This window comes from Camelus bactrianus, chromosome 3 (assembly GCF_048773025.1).
Source record: "Camelus bactrianus isolate YW-2024 breed Bactrian camel chromosome 3, ASM4877302v1, whole genome shotgun sequence".
NCBI lineage: Eukaryota > Metazoa > Chordata > Mammalia > Artiodactyla > Camelidae > Camelus > Camelus bactrianus.
The window spans coordinates 163,327,065-163,349,513 of NC_133541.1; the positions used below are offsets into that span (position 1 = coordinate 163,327,065).

General features: G+C 44.8%; 1 protein-coding gene across 47 annotated transcripts in view; it reads right to left on the minus strand.

The window, feature by feature from the left end:
• LOC141577229 (uncharacterized) overlaps window positions 1–22,449 on the minus strand; it is a 148,370-nt gene that overhangs the window by 54,558 nt on the left and 71,363 nt on the right. For 33 of the 47 annotated variants that reach the window (XR_012506135.1, XR_012506134.1, XR_012506098.1 and 30 more), the window contains 5 exons: window positions 17,246–17,491; window positions 16,468–16,555; window positions 9,191–15,258; window positions 4,533–5,106; window positions 2,983–3,150 (listed from right to left, as the gene is read on the minus strand). The gene's annotated coding sequence lies outside the window, so the exon portion shown is untranslated. Of the gene's footprint in view, window positions 1–2,982; window positions 3,151–4,532; window positions 5,107–9,190; window positions 15,259–16,467; window positions 16,556–17,245; window positions 17,492–17,956; window positions 18,004–22,449 lie in introns of all 47 variants that reach the window. The other 14 variants (XR_012506130.1, XR_012506117.1, XR_012506115.1 and 11 more) reach the window with 11 other exon arrangements.

Sequence of the window (22,449 nt, forward strand, 5' to 3'; positions counted from 1 at the left end):
GCCACGACCCTCCTTTCAGATTTCTTCCAGGCTGGCCCTGCCCAACCCCCGGCCCCTTAAGGATAAACGGCATTAGTCTGAAAATCGCAAACGCCGCAGTCTGACACACGAAAGCTACATGGTCTGGGCTTTCCTCCAAACCAGGCACAGCCCTGCCCCCCCTCATCCTCAGTCTGCAACTCTCAAGATGATCTAATTCACATGCGCGTCTGTGAACACCAGTTAAGAATGACAACTCCCAACGTGTATCTCTAGTCTGGCTCCTTCACCTGAGCCCCAGGGCCATAGACCCGAGTGCCTCTTTGAAGTCCTAACTTGGATGACAAATGGCATCTTAAAAATGTCTCATGTCCGCCATTTACTCTGGAATTCGATTCCTGGCAGGTACCTCCCAGACACCCCATTTTAGTAACAGCCCCAGCACCCACCTATGTGTTTGAGGTCACATTCAATTTCCACTGTTCCCTCCCCCAAGCCCTGCCCTGGAATCAGTCCTGTTATATCCGTCACTAAGCCCATCTCAAGTCTGGTTCTGCAGGGACCACGGCCGGAACCCCACAAGCTCACAGCATGGTGCACTGAGTCACAGTCCTCCAAAGGGTGCTCCCTGGAGGGGGAGGCATCTCCTGCCACTGGTCACCTCAGAAGGCACTGTATTCTCACAAAGGAGGCCCAGGAGAAGGGACTCAAGTTTCTCCCGTGGTCTGAGATTTGAAGGGCCCGAGGGGTGGGGGAGCTCCTAATTAGCAGACACAGTTGTCAGTAAGCAGACGAGGATGGAGGAACCCAGGCCAGGCTGTTCTCACTCCGACCCTTGGGCTCTCGGGAGCCACGGGAAAGGCCTGTGTACAGTGCATAGCCCGGCCATCACAGATCCCACCCTGCATTTGCCAACCCGGACAGACTAGACTCCTTCTACTTGCGACATTTACTTCTGATCTGTTCCCCACACACAATGAGATGGACTCCTTCAGATATTCTCTCCTGTCTGAAGCGAGACAAATTCAGTGAAAACTGAAGTGTCCACATTTGGACCAGATCATGAAAGGAGAAACAAGGCCTCATGGTCAGCATGATGGTGGTGGCCAAACACTTTCACCAGGTGAGATGAACCATAGTGGTGGTGAGAATCCAAGGTCTTACGTCGGCCAAAGCATGTTCCTTCACAGTTGACTGGGGTGTTGGAGACTCACTACCGCAAACTAACGACAAGGCCGACAGTGGTGGACGTCAGCTGCAACAGACACGGAGTCAGCTATTTACTGCCAACATGGGTTAAAAGTAAAGGCCGGTGCAGGGAGGCCTGCACGGCTGCTGAGGCAAACCACAGACCCGGCTCTGAATGCCCACTGGCTGGAGCAGGGTGGAAGCTACGGTCCCCTATAGCAGTCCCTATGTCCACCAGATCCAGGTGAGCCAGCTACTTAGGAGAAGGACATGTTGTCCTGATACTCAGATAAACCAGCCTCGTAAAGGGAACAAAAAAGTGGCATGGATTTTAGACCAACTTCTGCCTCTTTGTGAAGGCAAAGTAAAGTAAATGGCACGGGAAGTAAAATGCAAAAAAAAAAAAAAAATTAAATAACAAAACGGTGACTGCTTCCTCCAACAGCTGCTCACCCCCGAGCCTGCCTCTCCCTCACCAGTGACCGCCGGCCAGGCAGCGCTGTCACGCGCGTCACACAGCGACAGCCAGTAACCGAGTGCCAAGCACGTTTGTGTAAAAGAAGTAATGTAGCAAGATGCTGCAGAATATGACTTTACAAGTTTAAATACTCCATGAAAAACATCCCTCAGCAGCCGCCTAAATGAATTCGCATCTCACTTCTTCAAAACAATCAAACAAATTTAATAAGGGCGCATTTGTCACCAAATATAAGGAGGACCAAACTGGTTCCTTAAAGCAAGGATTTTAAGAGGTATCAAACACCAGTGGGTGATGTGCTAAAAAAAATTAGAAAATAAAAAGATGACAAGGATAATACATGGATTAAGGCAGCTGTTAAGTTTTTGGTTTTTAAAGCGATGGAGACAGCACGGAGGGCGATCTAGCTATTTCCAATGCAGGGTGTGCACAGCCACATTTTCAGACGCAACAACATGCTCACAGGGCAGTACAAGAGAAAAAGGAATAAAGAAAAATGAAAAGAGAAACAAGAGAAAATTAGAAACACACAAGAACAAAAATGACTTTGACAGCACGTACAAGAATTTACGTGAGTGTGTGAGGCCAGGGACGTGGGGATGGTGAGACCCACCCTCACCTCCTGCTCCAGGGAGAGCAGGGGCCTGAGGGGGCGGCGCTGCCGGGGGACCCCAACGTGGTCAGCGCCCCTAACCAAAACTCCACATACATTGGTCTAGGCAGGTCTTAAGCTACAAATTGTGGTCACATTTCAGGCTGGACAGTTTTACGCACTTCCACCAAGAGTAGCAGGAGAGAATTAGGCTCTGTTCCTGCACCAAAGCATTGTTTAAAAAATTAATGTCTGCGGAATAGTAAAAGCAACATTGGAGTAAAAGTGACTGGAGGAGAACGTGCTTGATCCTAGCTCACTGGCCGCGTTATCTCACTGACGTTAAGATGCTGGCTGAGACCTTACGGTACCAAAACAGACAGACGCACCAGGAGGGAGGTTTAATGCGCTGCTATATTTTGATGCCGGGAGCCATGCCTGGTACACGAGGTTCTGGGTAAACAATGGTGACAGTGTCAACCACTATGGGCTAAGCACATATCCAGCTACTCCTCCAAATCCCACGGGCAGACTTCAAAAGGCAAAAACAAGCAGGAATTCTCTGGTGGGTCCGCAGACCCAGAGCCAAGCAGTTGCTGAGCAAAAATGTCACCAGTGCCTCCTGTGACAAAAGAGGAGGCACTGGCCTGGGGGCTGGGGCAGGGCTCCAGTCTTCCACTGCTCACCCACCAGTCTGTCCAGGGGGAGAAGGTGGTCCCTGCTTACGTTGCACCGATGCACCTACCTTGACTGATGCCTGGGGGATCAGCAGGTGGTGACATGTGAGGTGAACGGAGCCAGCCTCGGTGTAGCACGGTGGGTAGCTGTGCCCTCAGCAGTCCCCAGGCTCCTAAACCTGACACCTCATCTCCAAGGAGCAGATGAGGAGCGCGGGCATGTAGATCACAGGGCCCTGTGAGGACAAGAACAGATCATGGCCACGACATGCCTTGCCCCTTACTTAAGCATGTCCGGGAGGAACAGGAAATACATCCAGAGCCCGGTAGGCACCTCACGCAGGTGGGACTCGGGTCCTCTTGCCTATCACTCACAGGGCTGATCTGGATATTCTTTTTATCAATTCTCTGGCATCTTCTCCTCCAACTTACCAACAACCAGAAAGTAGAATCTGATCTTAGTTAAGTTCAAGAATCACAGAGCACCGCCTCCACAGCGGGCCCGGCAGCACGTGCCAGGTCGTCCGACCATCACCTGTGGGACCGCCATGAGCCCTCTCCAGACAAAAGGACCGAGGCCGTAGGCCGGGGGTACACAGATTCCCTCACTCTCCCCAGCAAAGGGGGACCACCTCCCGGCAAAGGCATCTCACCCTCTTCTGCCCGAGGGACAGCACAATAGATACACGGGGAAACGGAGCAGAAGTTGGGGGGTTAGGCAGCCCAGAAGAGCTCGTCTGTAATTCCGAGGCAAAGTGGGGCCGTTGACTTAATCACAGGGACAAAGTGAGGATGAACATTTCTCTGCTCTTTCCCATACTCCGTGATACGCCTTTCTCTGCATAAGGAGTTCATTCGGAGGTCCCTGGCGGTGTTTCTGATGTCCTAACATGACATGCTGCCTGTCGGGCAGGAAGAGAGGGCCTGAGCAGAACAGGTGCTGAGCCTGGAAGGCAGGAGACTCTGGCTCCAAGCCAGCTCAACCAGTGCCTCTTTCTGCCTCTCGGGATTCAGCATCTCATCTATAAGCAAAGGGATGAGACTGTCCCAGGAAAGGCTGCCCAACAGAAATGAAATGAGAGCCATGTAAAGAAAGTTTCCCAGTTGCCACATTTAAAAATGTAAACAAAGAAACAAACCAACAAACAAAAAACAAGTACTAGAAACTGATTTTAAGAACATATCTTACATAATCTACTGTATGTAAAATACTATCATTTTGACATGTAATCCATAGAGGAAGTAACAAGATAGTTTATATGCTTTTAGTAGACAAGCCTCAGCGTCTCATGTGCATTTGAACTACAGCACATCTCAGCTCAGACCAGCCTCCTCCCCAGTGCTCCTAGCATCAGTGGCTGTGGCTACTCTATTGAACAGCAACTCCAGGGGTCCCACCAGGGTCCTGGCTGAAAAGCAGGAGTAAGTGCTCTAACACTATCACTAAAAGGATCTCTCTGAAACAAAGGCGGATTCACTTTTATATGTCTGTAAAACGGCGGGCTGCACCTCCTTCCCCCCTTGGATACAAGAGTCCTATTCCGTGCTGATACCTTTCTGGATGGAGAGAAGAAACCCGGCACACAGCCAGGGTGGACTGGCCTCCAGATAAACTTACCTGCTGTCTGTGTCCAGTCCCATGAAGTCCTCCTTCTCAAACGGCATGCAGAGGAGTGGGATCTTGTCCCCAGACTTGTCAGGGGCACCATCCAGCCACTTGGACTTGAGCAAGATGAAGAGTGACTCAGTGAAGTCCTCGATCCTCTTCTCCACCACCCTGCAGTCCTCGTAGATTGAAGGCCACGTCGGTGCGCGGCTGCTTGGCTTACCACCCCATGCAGCACAAAGACAAAGAGCTGAGAGTCATTAAGCATGATGCCATACAGCTCCTCTGCACGTGGAGCTTCTCGAAGGCCTTGGCCGAGAGGAAGTCGGTAATGGTGACAAGGCCCACAACCATGCGATGGGTCTGGAAGACGCCCCATCCATTCTTGGGCGCATAGTGGTGCCTGTAGTGCGTACAGAGTGTGCCCTGGGAGCTTCACGGGCTGATCTAGCTCACCAAGGAGATTCGCTTATAGATGCAAAAGAAATTCTCCTCTGAGATGATCCCCACTTGTTTGACCACCACGGGAAGAGTCTCATAGTCCTCAGCACACTGCACGTAGTCAGGGATTCTCATGTTGCAGGCCCTGCCGAGAGGGGAGAGGAGATCGAGGTAAATATTGTGCTGTGTGCTGTGGGCGCCTCTGGGTTGCGGTGACCTGGTGTGTACCAGCCAGAAGGCAGGGGAAGCCCAAGCAAATCCAGTGGTACAGTTTGTCCTTCAGAGCCTGCACATGGCTACCTTAGCTCGGATCACTTTACCCAGGTTTTGGTCTAGGCTTCCTGCCCCTGCAGAGAAGGGTCATTTCTTGTTTTCTGTTTCAAAGCACCTAGCAAGGCCCTGATGCAAAGTCACTGCTCAAAAATGCGGAATAAAGAAATGAAAAAAGGAACTGCTTTCCGCAACCCCCTTCAGCAGAATATAAAGAAAAGGACAACAGTAGGAGCAAAAGATCTGGATTTCAATTCCAATTTAATTGAACCCCTAAGCTGCAGAATAATGGATAAGAAAACTTGCCTTGGCGAGGAGGGTACATTTCAGTGGTAGAGCACATGCTTATCATGTACGAGGTCCCAGTACCACATTTTAATAAATGAAACAAATAAATAAACCTAATTACCCTCCTCAAAAAATACTTTTTAATTCAAAATTCAAAAAACACCTTGCAATTGACACAACATTGTAAACTTGACTATACTTCAATTAAAAAAATAAAATCCTTGCCTTACAAGAATATATCTGGATTACGGAAGTTTGCAAATGTAAAATGCCTAGGGTAACACCTGCATAAAAGGAGTGACTACAAATTTACTATCCCTCCTTTATGAGCTATATTTCCTTCGGGGTGGTAATAACCTCTCAGAGCTAATTTTCTCAGATTTAAAAAAAAGTAAATAATACCTGATTCTCAGTACTGCTGAAGAATCAGATAACCCTATGAAAGCATCTGACCCACAGATTTTACTCAATAAATGTTTGTTGAATGAATGAATAAACAAGCAAAATGAATGCTGCTCCCTGCCACAGACCATCATAATGGTACTGCTTGGAAATCCCAAGCCCATGTTCCACCCGTCTCTACACTAACCATGTGGGTGACCAGGGCAGGCGTGTGTGCTTCTCTAAGCCCCAGTTTAATCGTGAATAGAAATGATGGCAATAACACAAACCTCAAATTGTTAGTGAATCAGTAATGAATCGTACCCCAACTTTGCAAGATGGAACCATTAAGGAAAACTGGGAAAAGGGTCCATAGGCCCTCTCCATATTATCTCTTACAACTACATGGGACTCTACATTATATCTCAAAATAAAATTTCTACTTTTTTAAAGAAGCTATTGAGGTTAAATGTGCTCACTGTCTCAAAAAAAGAACACACAGAAAAAATAGGACAATGCCCAGCACATGAGATACACTCAGTTAACATTCCCACTGAACCCACAGGTCCCTCCAAATTCAGAGCAAGAGGATGGGTCCTCGTGGCAAGAGGCCACTGCACCTGAAGCTAACAAAGCTAATGGTGCCCACTTCCAAGAGCTCCTGTCATCACCCTTGTTCTAATTTTCTATTTGTAATTTTTTTCCTTTTTATTACATAGAAACTCCCAATTGCATAGCCTTCACCTGACTAGACATCAAGATGGCAGCCCTTCAAAACCTGACCACAGAGACCATGATGGCAGCCCTTCTTGGTGAAACAATAAAATGAAAAGCCATTTCCACAAGACCTCTGTGTAAATCTAATAGGGATCTTCATCCTGGACTGAGGAAGAGGACTGGGGAGGAGGGGGCAATCTGGGGCATAGAGAACTATGGGCCACCTGTCCCACGATGGACTTTAGACTCAACCATCACCCTCCAGGAAATTTAAAATACACAGCGACATAGTGCTATGGGCAAGATTTTTTTTTTTTTAAATCCCTGAATCCCTTGCAGGTCTTGTTTCTACTGAGACACAAAGAGATTATGTGTATATTGTTTCACAAAAGCCTTAAAATATTATCACCCCAACTTGACACATCAAGAAACTGAGGTAGAGAGGTTTGTCACATTGTGCAACATTAAAGAGAGGCCACGACAGACACCATATTTAAATCCAAGCCCCTGCTCCAGTGCTCACAGTAGAAAGTGTGACATACTGCCCCTTTTCTGCCCTCTCCTTGTAATAAATCTCTGAAGAGTATTTTCTGTGCCACCTGGAATCACAATCACATCAATTTTCCACAAAGAGCTATGTGACTCCTTGCAGGAAGTAACAAAATCTAAAGTGTTGGGATGGGAGGAGAGATTTGCATTTTCTGTTTCTCAAAGGAAACATGGCTTTAAAAGAAACTGAAAAGCACTTATCTAGTCTAAGCCCTCATTGTGCAGATAAAGAAACGGAGGGTCAGAACAGATGAGGAAAGGGCCTTATTAAAAAATATTGCCTCATCACAGCACCAAGCCAGCCCTGGGCACTACTGGGGGAGGATCTGGGAGGCCCAGGAGAATGAGTGTTAGAAAACGGAAAGAGAAGAAGCATACAAGGCCCTGTCTCTACACCACCATAACATGAAATTCCACCAAATTACCCAGTATGGGGGCAGCCAATAATAAGGTGGGGTAAACAGGTTACAGAAACCTGGAAGTCTCAACCATAGTGGAAATTCCAACATTTACTATGTTTTTTTTCCCAGTTCAAGCATCAACTCAGTGGGCACTCTGTACCAGGGACTACACGAGGCCTGGAGTTCTCCCAAACACAGATCTCTATTACCACGTGTGCAAACCACATAAAGGCCACCAGAAGAAAAGCGCTCAAAGATAACATGGAATTACTGAAACTGAAAACAGCCAAAAAGCATATATTACAAGGAAAAATGGTGCTGCTACAAATGGACTCATGGACATAGAAAGCAAACTGTGCTTAGCAGGCAGGAAAGGGGAGATTAACAGATACACGTTAATAAATATAAAATAAATGACAAGGGCCTACTATATAGCACAGGGAACTATATTCAATTTCTTGTAATGAGTTCTACTAAAAACAATATAATACATATGTATATACATATGCATATGTTTATAACTGAATCTATGCTGTACATCTGAAACTAACATTGTAAATTGACTACACTTAAATAATAAATAAATTAAAAAAAATTATTAAAAATAAAGGCAACGCCATTAAGAAAAAAAAAGAATACTGTAATCCCCTTAGCTGTAGGTGCTGGAGAATCCTGGTTGCAAGCACCAAGTCCACTGGATCACTCCAGCACTGGCTGTCACTCTTTCTGACCATTAGAGAGTCACTTGGCTTCACGGAGGTTACTTTTCTCTTCTGTGAAAGACTACAGTAGCAACTAACAATGTATAGAATCTCATCATTCACAAGCCCAACAATTAGTGAGGACTTCCCATGGGCCAGGCTCTGGAGAGATGAAAAGATACAGTCCCAGATATATTCATGGGTAGAAGAAATTTATGCCATAAAGACATTAATTCTTCCTGTTTTGATACACAGATTCATTGCAATTCTGATTAGAATTCCTACCAGATATTTCATGGAATGTAACAAGTTATTTTATGGTCAGTAATAGGCATGAGACTTCTTTAGAAACACCACTGAGGAAGGGTGGGTATGTCACTCATTTTCACTGGTCTTTCTGATGTGATGAAAACGTTCTGGAATAATAATTGTTGAACCACTGTGAATATGCTAAAAGTTGCTGAATTGTACAATTTAAATGGATGGACTTCATGGTGTGTGAACAATATCACAATAAAGCTGTTATATGAAAAAATATTTCTTGACAATTATTTTTCCCTCTATACTACTAGTCTGCCCCACGATTTAAGAAAAACAAAAAACCAAAACAAACCAAACTGTGCCAGGAGCTCTTTAGGACTGCAATGTCCCTGGGTCTCCAACGCCTCTGGTGGTGCTGTTCCTGTTAACGCACCCTAGATGGGCTGGGCTAGTTAGGGACTGTAACTATCTTTTTAAAATCGACGGTTACACGTTTCACACTGGGAGTGGGAAGGAAGGAGCATGTCACAGCCTCATGACTTCAGCTCATTTTTAACTGAACCAAGCCCTGATTTCAACACTGTAATCCCTGGCACTATAAAAACACGTGACATCAACAAGCACCGCCATCATAACTCCTGAAAGTGTTCAAGGTACTTACCTGGGGCAGAAACACTGAGGGAGGAGACCGAAGCTCGCTCAGCACTGAGGATCCACTTTCCCGACTCCACCAGAAGCTGGGCTTTACAGCCGGAGGCTCTCAGCCCAGGGAGCAGCGCCCATGCCGCAGAGCTTGTCCTCAGGGAGCAGGAAAGGAAGAGCAGGGCAGCCCCGGGGTCGCGGGGCAGGGAAAGCGGGGGGGGGGTTTGGTGGAAACGCGGGTTGCAGCCCCCTCGGAGGCCAGCCCCAGCCCCAGCCGCCTGCCCCCGTTCGGGTCCGCAGACCCCGCCCGCCCAGGACACAGCTCGCCCAGGGGCGGGGACGGGCCGGCGGCCGAGGAGAGGCAGCCCGGGAGGAGAGGACTCGCGGGCGGGAGAGGACTCGCGGGCGGGAGAGGGGAAGGGGATGCCAGCAACGGACTTAGGGGGGCCCGGCTGGGTGAGAGGCTGCAGGTGCCCACCTGGCCATGGACAGGTGTGGCCGGGGCGCCGGCGTAGGTGGCGCGGGCAGAGAGGTCTGGCCAGAGCAATTCAGCTGAACACAGGCTGACTGGCGCCCTGGGGGGCTGTGACATGCCGACCGCCCTCCCGCAGCCGCCTGACCCCTTCCCCGGGAGCCCCGCACCTTGCAATTCCACAGCCAGAGGCCCCGGCCCCGGGCAGGAGCTAAAGGCCTACCGGTCGACAGAGCTGAGAAGCCTTTGGGGCCGATCCCCGGCTCGGAGCTGGAGCTTCCAACCCGCGGTCCAGCTGGCACCGACTGCCCATGCGCAGGAGGGCCAGCGATACACTCTGGGTTCTGCGAGAGAAGGTGGGGCAGCGAGGGAGGAAGAAGATGGGAGGGGGAGGAGAGGAGGGGAAAAGTGGAGGGAGACAGATGGACCGGAAGAGCAGAGAAAAGGGATGGATCTGGAGAGGGGAGGGTCGTAGCGGAGATGGAGAGAAAATGCTTTACTTCTGGGGGCACCCCGAAGGAGGCGGCAGTCCTGCCTCTGTACCATTCTGTTACCCTTCAAGGCCCGCAGCTCATGTTTTACCTCTCTGATCCAGCCCTCCATCCGATGCTTCAGCAGAACCCCTATGGGTATCACACCCGTTGCCCCCACGCGGAGCTGGGTTTTCTGTTGCTCTGGGAACCAAGCACCCGCAGGTATTGTCGCTCAGAACTACCTTGGAAAGAGTACCTATTCCCCTTTTACACGCTGGGAAACAGGCAGGCATGATCTCTGCCTTAGTTCCACTCTCCCAGGTGTTGGGCTGGCGGGGAGCGGAGTGGTACAAGATCAGAGCCCCAGACAGAGCAGACTGCCTGAGTGTTGGTGCACAGTCCCCATCCCTCCTGGGTAAACCACACCCCACCCTAGTGGAACCACCAAGGGTTCACAGTAGTTCCCTGGGTGTGGGAGAGCTATCCTCATGTAAAGGAAAAGCCCAGCTGGGCTAACAAGCTAAGTCACAAATCTAAGTGTGATAAGTGTCGGTTTACTGATCTAAATTCTGCTGGGCTAACTCGTAAATCTGAAGTTTAGTGTCAGTTTACTGGGCTAACAAGCTAACTCGTAAATCCAACCTCAACAGGTGTCAGTAACGTGATCTATTACAAGTTGATAAGCTCCAGTGTACTGATTCCTTGCTTTTTGTTGTTTGAGCCTTATTGGCTAATACCACTTACTTGTAATTAACCCTTTAAAACCTCATGTGCATGTCTTGGAGTTTCTCAGAACTTCGGAGCAGAATCCCCTCTGAGCCCGCCGGCATAATAAATCTGAGTACTCCAACCCTCCCAGTGGTGCTTGTTTCTTGGCTGGCCTGTTGTTTCCATAACACTCAGTTCCAGTGCCCTGCTTGCTAGGGAGATAGGAGTGCTACCGAGTCCAAATTCATTCTCCTCAGTGAAGGACAGGCCAATAATTTGGGAGACCAGGTGTTGGGGCAAGGAATAGCAAGTCTCTGTAGACCTAGATGGCAAACTAATGTCCTGGAAAACCATCTCCCCAAGTCAGAATTCAGGCTCCATTCCTACGTGCTTGGTTGTTGCAATCTTCCTGGTTTAGGAATTCTTTGTTGTTAGAATCCTTTGTTTTTGCAGCTATATGCCTGGGTCAAATCTCTGTAAACCTCCAACAAAACAAACGTTATTTTCTATTCTGTAATTTGTTATCTTTTTATGAATGAAAAAGTGTTAAATATCCTTAAAAGTCAGAGCCTTCAGAATAGGCTCTCCTGTATATTTCAGGCTCTAAGCAACATTGTTTTACAAGCAAGATGAAGCCTAGGAGACAGAGCATAGTGTTAAAGTCAAATGAAAAGATCTAATATGCAGTCAGATTTGTTGTGTTCTATTACCCGGGCAGAAGCCACTTGAGGATTTAAATCCCTTTAAGTTAAAAATAACTAAAACTTTAAAGGAATTTACATACATAATTGGGAATGTGCATACCATATCTGAAAAATCATCCAAAGGATAGTAAACAGTGGCATCTCCAGGGAGGGCTGGAAGAACAGAGGATGAGTGTAAACTTCTTTCACTTGTGTAGTTTTGTGCTCTGTTTGAATTTTTTTTAACCATTTGCATGTATTTCTTTTTCAGTTAAAAAAAAATGTGTAATGGAGCAAAGGAGTAATTAGCTCAGCAAATACAGCAGCCATGGAATCACTGAGTCATCACTTTTGACTTAAGCCAGGAAGCATTTATTGACTCTCCAATGTGCCCAGTGCTGTTTTAAGACTTCTTTTATTATTATTATTTATTATTATTATTACTATTATTATTATTATTGTTATTTTTATTTTATGAAATAATAACAAGGTAACCCCCACCCCTGCCCATGGCTGGTGGGAAACCAACTGAGTTTTTATTGAGTTGTTTTCCAAGGAGTAGAGATGAGTTATAAACTGAACACATCTTCAGGGCAAAACAGGCGGAGTGGTTTTACAGCACTCCAGACAGCTATGAAGGGTTTTCAATAAAGGTGCCCAGAGGCTGAGAGAGAAAGCCTCCAGGGCCCTACAAAAAGCTGCCCAAACTGCCTTCTCCATGGCACTACTGAAGTAGGAAAGAACAAATCTGAATCCATATTTGATCTGTTCCTTTGACTTTAAGAAAACCACGTTAATACTCTCCGGTCTTTTCATGGGTTATGATGTCACAGAGGAGACGGACAGGTCAACAAGGGACCACTCTGCCGTGATCACTGAGCCGGGGAACGGGATGGGCTTCAAGATGTATGACGCAGCCATAGCAGTGCCCGTGCTTCTAGGCAGGTAACCAAAGTCGCCTCGACAAGGTGTCAAATACTTGTGCCCACGTCCTAATCACCTGACGTGTATTAAAGAGAAATGGAAACCTATAAAAGTCCAATACCCTTGGTGGGTACACCGTCCAAAGAGCAAAGTCACAGTTTGACAACTGTCCATCCCGTTTCCCTGGGATTCATTCTTGGAGAACCTTAGAAACCACTCCTCTGTCCTTAAGAAGTGCTGCATATTTGTCCTATCTTTGGCTCAGTGATGGAGCATGTTCAAGTGAACTTTAATGTCTGCACAGATTTGATTGTCTTTCTCCAGGTTCACTTGTCCATTCTAAAGACGCCTGAGCTAAGTCCATCCTCCGTAAGTTCTATTCCCTCCAGTGACAGCTCATTGAGCCTGCAATTAAAAGCAAACTGAACAAGACTGTCTGTCCTCAGCTAAAAAGTTCACCCACCCTTCACTGCTTTATTAATCTCCTCTCCTGGCTAATTGCAACAGACTAACACCTCCCTCTACCAAGCTCCCCAACTATGTCAGTTTTTCTCCCCAAAGAGAAAGTAAGGTCCATAAATGAGGACTCAACTCCATAGTCACTTCTGAATTCCTAGCATATAGTAATGTTAATAAACAGAACTATGATTATGGATTCTTTCCTTTAAAACATTTCCAGTTATTTGAATGAGACCTTGGAAGAGAGGTGTTTGCCGTCCAGTATCTTGATCCACAAGACTCTGGAGGCCTTTTTCGGAATGGCTGCTCACTGATTCATTCAAACCACAGCTTCTCATTCCAGGAGTAGCTGTGCTTCTCTGCCAGGAGTTTGTGGTCACTCTCATGCAAGAAGAGCTTTAAACTATATCCTTACTTTGGATTTGTTATTTTTCCCCTCTTCCAACAAAATTGACTTTCCCTACTGTCTTGCTTTGAGGAAATTTTTTTCCCTAGTCCACCCTTTAGTAAACCATGCTTCTCGGGATGGGCTTGGCTTTACATATGATCAGTCATCCAACTCCCAGTGTGAGAGGCTACGGGCTCACCTCCTACCCTCCTGTCAAGGCAACTGAAATTCAGTACAGGAGCCAACAGGCACCCCAGGGCTTCTAAGGCTCATGTATTACCCAGAATCCCTGCTTTCTGGTTTGTCTTGGCTTCTGAGGATTTCCCCTCACTTTCTTGACAATTAGCTGTGCAGCTTGAAAGATGAGGAAGGAAGGTTTTATTTCTTAATCCGAATTTTAAGAAATTTATGTAATGAAGGTTTTCACAAGTTTCTACAACCCTCCATTGCCGAGACAGAAAACACAATAGTTATTTTCTAAGTTTAGCTATCATGTGTATTTTTTCTTTTGTTTTCTTAACTGCAAACAGACATCTTTTAATTAAAAAAAATTAAGGCCCCAAAAAGGATAGAGAAAGGGCATACAAAATTAAAGGGCAAAGACAGAAAAATGATAAGTACTGTACAAGGTTAATATAATACTTACTCTATGGATCAGATCAGCAATTCTCAGTAACAGCTATTTGAAATATGACCATGAGGTAAAAGGTCTCTCTTGTCAGGAGATGGCTAATAGAAAATAGAATTAAATCAACAAACTAAAATTCTAAGTCTGGCTAGGTACAGAAGGCTACCAGCAAAATGTCTCGTCTTCTGGAAAGGAGGGAGGCTCACCAGCTCTTTACTGTGGAGCCTGAGCCCAGGGGAGGTCGGTGAAGTGAGCTCTGTAAGTACCCAATTAGCAAAGTGGGTGATGAATAAAGAGACGTGAGCTTTGATGACAGAGATGATACTACTATTCACTTGTCCTGTAAAGTATGTCTTCAAGTTCAGTGATCACTACCTCAGCGTCCTCAGGGATTAAGATTTTAGGAAAATTCACAGCCTGGGCCCAGACCTCCTCTTTGAGCTCGTGACACTGCACTTAGATGTCGCAAGGGGAGCTCCAACTCCACCTGCAAAGAGCTGAATTCACGGTTCTCCTCCCATAGCCGTCCTGCCCAGGGCCCCTGGTCGGGGGGCAAGGTCTCTCTGCCTCTCCGAGCTCAGGCCCATCACTCACAGATGTGACTGGACCCCTCCTTCAGGGCCCAGATTTCCTCAGTCACCGAGTCCCACCACCCACACCTGTCCTACCAGATACTCACTGGCACTCACTCAGCACTCACTCTGTGCTAGGTACCATGCTGCACACTGTGCACACGTTATCTCACTGGATCTCCACAGTAGTCCTGGGAGGTCGGTACATCACTGCATTTATTGATTAGATAAATTGTTTCTCTTCCTTGAGTGCATCATGCAAAGTGACATGGCTACTGAGCCACAAAACTGGGACTGAAAACCACTTGAAAATTCTACACTCCTACACCTGGCAGCCACCCTAATCTGACTCATCACATCACCTCCAGCTGAGCGTTCTAAATGTTTCTAAGCATTCTACAAGACAAAACTGTTCTATGAGAGCACCCCACTCCCCTACTTAAAATCTGTCAATGACTGTCCACTGCCCTTAGGAGAAAGACTCACCGGGCCTGAGCACAGCCCAATGGCCCGGCATCTGCGTTCCCTGCACGGCATCGCAGCCTCACCCACCACGCAGCTCTACACTGGCTGTGTCCAGGACAGGGATGCTGACTCCGTACAACCCGGGGCTCGTCTCAATCGAACAATGATCACCTTCTTCAGTGTCCAACTTCTTTACTGCTGACTCTCAGAAAAATGTTTTCTCAGGATGAATCAATATCTTTTTCCTTACAACTTCCCGTCATTGATAATGAGCTCCACCCAAAACAGAGAAGACTTAATTCTCAGTCTCCTTATCTGTAAAGTGAGAATAACAAGAAAATATGTGAGGTTTTAAGAGAAATAATATTCATGTGAGGCTGAGGGACAATTCCCAACATACAGTAAGTACTCAATATGTGCTTACTTAATATTAATAAGAATATAATGCATTCCAGCAACCTTAACTCAATGTTTTATGGCTATGTCCAACAGACAACAGACACACTGTTGGACGAACCTCTTTGAGCGGATCAGCACAAGCATACTGGGAAAGGTAAGCGCTGACTCCTGTTACAGCTGCAGCCACCCAGCACTACGGGGCGGGGGCAGTTTCTCAGACTATTACATGTTGCTTGAGCATTTAATTGTCACTAATGAATAAAGACAGGTGTTCTTTAGTCAAAGCTCCTGAAACATAAATCTTCAAAGATTGATGCAAATTAGATTTCAAGTACAACACTCTCTCTAGAAATTATTTGATAATAGTCTTAGCTCCTCTGCACATCAAAAGGGCATGTTCTTAATATATCTGACTACACCGAAAGTTTTGTTTAAAAGAAATTAAGATGAAGCCATCCTAAATAAGCTCTCAGTATCATCTTCAAAAAGCCCCACCCAAGGGTCTCATTTCTCAATTCCACATAGGTGTTCAGGTAGCTTAACCTGGGTCTTGGTTTCTTATAACATGGGGGTGGGAAGAGTTGTGGATAGGTTTATGTTGCAAATATAAACCTAGGGTAGTTGCTGCATAGAAATCCTAGAAATAAACAAATTGATATATAGTCCTACCCCAAGAAGCTCAGATTTTCCATTTACAACAGCATTAAAAATTAAATGAGAGATACATTTAACAAAAATTTACAAGATTTGTACATTGAATATTTTGAAGTATCACCAAAACATTTTAAAAGATCTACATATATGGAAGACATCTCATGTTGATGGAATGGTAGACAATATTGTTAAAAATGTTAAGACTCCCCAAAGTGATTTACAAATTCAGTGGAATCCCTATCAAAATTCCAGCTGACTTCTTTGCAAAAATTGAAAAACTTATCCCAAAATTCATATGGAAGTGCAAGGGGCCCAGGACAGCCAAAGCAATCTTGAAGAAGCAGAGCAAAGTGGGATGACTCACTTTAAAGTGTACTAAAAAGCTATAATACTAAGTCAGTATGTTACTGGCATAAGTTTGGATAAATAAATCTATGAGACACAATAAAATCCCAGGGGGAAAAAACTTACATTTAAACAAAGTTTTCCACAAGGATGCCAACAACACTCCATGGAAAGAATAGTCTATTCAACAAATGGTGCAGGGAAAGCTGGGTATCTGCAGGCAAAAGAATGAATCTGGAATCTGGACCCCCATATTTTATATAACAAATAAAAATTAATTCAAAATGGATCAGAGACAGAAACGTAAAAACTAAACCTATAAACTTTCTAAAAGAAGACACAGTATAAATCTTTGAGGTCCTAGGATAGGCTTTGGTTTCCTAGATACAATACGAAGAGCACAAGTGATAGAAGAAAAAAGCAGATAAACTGGACTTCATCAAAATTAAAACCTTTTTGTTACAGAGGACATCATCAAGAAAGTGAAATGACAGGGGAAGGGGGTATCTCAACTGATAGAGGGCGTGATTAGCAAGAAAAATAAAATAAATCAATACATCTAATTACCTCACCTGTAAAGAAATCGTTTTAATGTTTAAAAGAACTAAAGTGAAAGCACAATCTGCAGAATAGGAGAAAAATTTTACAAAGCATGTATCTAATAAGAGACTAGTATTCAGGATATATAACAAATGCTTACACCTGAACAATAAAAAGAAAATCGACCCAATTTTTAAAATTTCCAAGGATTTAAAAAAATACAGAAATGGCCAATAAGCATATGAAAAGAAGCTCAGCATCACTAGCCAAATCAAAATGAAAATGAGATCGATTTTTACAACCACCAGGATGGTTATAATCAAAACATGGACAATAACAAGTGTTGTTCAGGAGGCAGAGATACCTCATATGCGGCCAGTGGAAAGGGACAATGGTGCAGCTTCTTTGGAGAAGTCTGTTGTTTCCACAAAATGTTAGAGTTATATGGCTCAGCAATTTCACTCCTACATGTAGAGTCATCCCTTAGTATCCTCGAGGGGTTGGTTTCAGGAACCCCCCATCCTGGATTCCATAATCCAAGGATGTTCGAGTCCCTTTACAATCAGCCATCTGGATCCATGAAGTGGAAACTACAGATATGGCGGGCCAACTGTACAGCCAACAGAATGAAAACATATTATCACAAAAACTTGCACATCAATATTCATGGCAGTATCATTCAGAGTAGCCAAAGGTTACAAACAATATCCATCCATCAATGAACGGATAAACAAAATTACCAAGAATAGTCCCACAAACTTTTGGTCATTGAATCTTTGACAAAGGAGGTGAGAACATACAATGGAATAAAGACAGCCTCTTCAGAAAATGGTGTAGGGAAAACTGGACAGCTGCATGTAAATCAATGAAGTTAGACAACTCCCTCACAGCATACACAAAAATAAATTCAAAATGGCTTAAAGACTTAAACATGTAGACAAGACACTATAAAACTCTTAGAAGAAAACATAGGGAAAACATCTGGCATACATCTCAGCAATGTTCTCCTAGAGCAGTCTACTCAAGCAATAGAAATACAAGCAAAAATATACAAGTGGGATGTAATTAAACTTACAAGCTTTTTCACAGCAAAGGAAACAGTAAGCAAAACAAAAAGACAACCTATGGAATGAGAGAAAATATTTGCAATTAATGAGACTGACAAGGGCTTAATTCCCAGAATATATAAACAGTTTTAAACTTCATAAGAAAGAAAAACAAACAACTCAATCCAAAAATGGGCAGAAGACCTAAAGAGACTATTCTCCAATGAAGACATACAAATGGCCCATAAGCACATGAAAAAATGCTCAATATCATTATCAGAGAAATGCAAATCAAAACTGCAATCAAATATCACATCTCGCCAGTCCGAATAGTCATCATTCAGAAGTTCACAAACAATAAATGCTGGAGAGTCTGTGGAGAATAGGGAACCCTCCTACACTGTGGTGGGAATGCAGTTTCGTGGAGCCATTGTGGAAAACAGTATAGAGGTTCCTCAAAAGGCAAAAAAATTGACCTCCCATATGACCCAGCAATCCCACTCCTAGGCACATATCCAGAAGGAACCCTAATTCAAAAAGACACCTACACCCCAATATTCACAGCAGCACTATTTACAATAGCAAGACATGGAAACAACCTAAATGTCCACTGACAGATGACTGGATAAAGAGGTTGTAGTATATTTGTAAAATAGACTACTATTCACAATAAAAAAAATAGTAAAATAATGCCATTTGTAGCAACATGAATGGACCTGGAGAATGTCATTCTAAGTGAAGTAACCCAGAAAGAGAGAGAAAAATACCATATGAGATCGCTCACATGTGGAATCTAAAAAAAAAACAAAAAAAGAAAAAACAACCAAACAAAAAGATAAACTTATCTACAGAATAGAAACAGACACAGAGACATCGAAACCAAACTATGGTTACCAGAGGGGAGAGGGTGTGGGAAGGAATAAATTGGGAGTTCAAGATTTTCAGATAGTATGTATAGAGTAAACAGCAAGTTTATACTGTATAGAACAGGAGAATATATTTAGTATCTTATAGGAACTTATGTTGAAAAAGAATATGAAAATTAATACAGGTATGTTTCTATATAAATGAAGTGTTGTGCTGTACACAAGAAACTGATGCAACATTATAAACTGACTAGAATTCAATGAAAATATTTTTAAATAGACAAAAATGAAAAAAAGGAAAAAGATATTATCAAATCAGAAGAAAAAATTACTTATTGAGGCTACAACATGGATGGACCTTGAAAGTTTATACTAAAATAAGCCACACACAAAAGGGCAAATAGTGCCCTTTTAGGTGAAATGCTCTAAGCGTTTATTGTACTATTCCAGTACATTTTCTGGAGGTTTGAATTCTATCAAAATCAAAATAAAATGTATTATTCATTAAAAACATAAAATGATTCCTCACAGGAGGGCTTTAATTATTAAATGCAGAAATGCATGTAAAGCTCCTGGAACAACAATTTGCATGTCCACAGAGAGTCACTGTTGTCACTGCCTCTCAGAGGGTGGTGCCAGCGCCGATGAGGGCTGCCTCCACTCGCTCCCCTGTAGAGAGGAGTGAGGGCCTGGGCTCTGACAGGAAGGGTGACCATGAACATGGGTTAGACAGAGCCACTCCCCAGACTCTGCGTTACCCAGCTTTCTTAAACAAACTGCTCCATCTAACATAAACACGCTACAGGGATGGATCTTACAACACAGGGAATATAGCCAATGTTTTACAATAACTATAAATGGAACATAAAAATAAAAATTGTGCAACTATTGTACACCTGAAACTTATATCATATTGTAAATCAGCTATACCTTTATAAAAAATTAAAAAATATTTTAAAAATTTTATCACTTTAGTATTCAATTCGGTTATTAAGTAAATACTAAACAGCTTAGAAAGTATAAAATATTTAAGTGTGATAAGTTTGTTTACATATTTATTTACTTTCAGCCTCCTGCTAAAAGAGAAATTAAACAATTTTTTTAAACACAGCTTAACAACCATAACAACAAAAAGACAAAAGTGAGAGTGAAGACAAAATGGAGATTGAATAATTAAATGAAACCAGGGGAAGGTAAAGTCATAAAAATGAATGCCATGAAGTTAGGGTAAGTGTTAAAGGCCGACTACAAATTCAGCTGTAAGATTCTTGGCAGCTAAAGCAAAAAGGAAAAGATGATGTGATGGGTGGTAGAGCTCAGTGGTAGAGCGTGTGCTTAGCGTGCACGGGGTCCTGGGCTCAAGTGCCAGGGCCTCCACGAACACATAAATACACCTAATTACCTACCCCCAAAAGAGCCCCAAAGAAAAGAAAAAGAGAAATTTGTTTCCTAAAAAAAACCTGATAATAAATTTAGATTAACAACATGAAAAAAAAAAAAGTAAAATAGAAAAGATGAGTGACACAAGCGATAATGCCCGTGAGATCAATCTGCAGTGGCTGCTGGCACGTCCCCATGTCCCACGTGGGAAAATCTGAAACATCCTTCTCACCACTCAGAGTCATCCTCAGCCCACACCACCCATTCCCCTGTTAAATGCAGGAGCACGGGTAGGGCCCGGCCTTTGCTCTCTCTGTGTCATCAGAGTGAGACAGGATGGAAGGCGGCAGAGCACAGCCATTCAAGGAAGGCCACAACAATTAACATCAAAATGGTGAAGGATTCAATCCCCAATAGGCCTTGAGGCTCAGGATGAAGTGATTTAACTTCTAGCAGAGCTTGAGCTTCATTATACACACATTGTAATAGTAACATGGTGAATAACATGCCCCAATGCACCATGGCCATCCCAAGGCTAGCCACAAAAGGTCACAGGGTGGGAAATGGCCAACTCCCTGGGAATCCCAGCCCCTTGCCCTTAGGCTGCTCAGTCTACTTATTAGCATATGAAACAACCAAGCCCAAGAAAACGAGCAACACAGCGCCACCTCGCGGTCACCACTCTCTCTCCCTCTTCCGAGAAGGCCCACACTCTGTCTGTGGAGTGTATACCTACTTTTAATCTGAGCACCCGAACCCCACAACTCGTGGCCTTTCTCTTGCCTTTCAATGTGTCTCTGTGAATAAATCTACCATTACTCAACAGTGGCTTGCTCTTGAAACCTTTCCTGCATGAAGCCAAGGACCCACGTCTGGTGGGGCACATTCCAGGGGCTCAACCAAAGCCTGGGACACAGCCCTTCTCATGCCCCACATCTGTTTTCTTGTATCAACAGGACTGGGATATGAAGGGTGTTCTGAGGCCCCAGCTAAGGGACAGAAGCAGCCCCCAGGTCTCAAAATGGCGGGCAGCCCCTCCCCCAGCAGGTGTCCTGAGGTCGGCTCTGTTCTCTGTGGTTCCCTGTTGTGCTGACACCCTAGCCAGACAGCGTTCTCCTAGGCCTGTCCCCACAAAACCCTTCTCTCCAAAATACAAGCACATCATGTCACAGTCCTCTTATTCAACCAGGAAGTTTTCAGCGCACTTTTTCATTCCCTAGTAAAGAATCTATCTGTCCTCCCTCCCATCCCACCATTTCTTTTTTGTGAGAACTCTGTACTCCTCACATACCATCCTGAACGCAGCTGCCTTGCTATCTGGGACCGAGATGCTTCAGTCTCACACAGCCTGTGTCCTTTCACTTTCCCCTTTCTACTTTAAAAAGCCTTTCCTTAGTCTCCCACCCCTCTGATTCTGAACTTCACAAAGTGCTGAGGTTGCAGTCACTGTGTGCATAACTCCCAGGTTTTGACTAGATTTCCTTCGCAAGATCTTCACTAAGGAGCTGCATCAAGAAGTTTAAAGAGGCTCTTCTTACATCTGAGCTGAGGAGCCTGCATAAAATTTAAATGGCTTTGAAGAGAGAGTTAACCAGGGACAGAGAGGCCGCAGGTCCTAGTCAACAGTGTCATGAGGCAAAATGTTCTTCAAAGGCTCAGAGTGGCTTCTGAACATGGAGTCGGCAGGGAGGAGATGCCAGGCAGTGAGTGGGGTGAGTGACACTGGGTACGCTTCCCCAGCTGGGGAAGAATTGGATTTTGTTCTAGTTTTCCAAACAATTTCTGACTACCTTTTTCTCTTATTGTCACATACCATTTCCTACGAATTAAGAAAAATCAATGTCAGTCACTTGCAGCACTTGGTAGAAGCTACACGATGCCATTCACAGGGCTGGGATATAACAGCCACACCAGTCTAGGTTGAAAGACCAGTGGGGCTATTTCCAAAGTAATCACGGGCATGCAACAAACTCCCCAGCTTCAATTACCTCATCTCAAATGTGAGGCCAATAAAACTACCAAGCAAAGTGCGTTATGATAATGGCCAAAATCTTTTTACTAGGTAAGTGCCCGTAAGAGCTGCCGCTGAATGGGGAATGAGTATGATCTACGAGGCCAAGTCAACCTGGTCACACGCGCCCTGCCTTCCTGCGTTGGTGCAGGACCGGAGTTTGTTTAGCTGAGATGAACGCCCCCAGAGCAGCCCCGAAGGGAAAGCTCCCAGCTCTGCGTGACGAGGCGTGCTCCTTTCCTTCTCAGAGCTGATCACAGTTTGC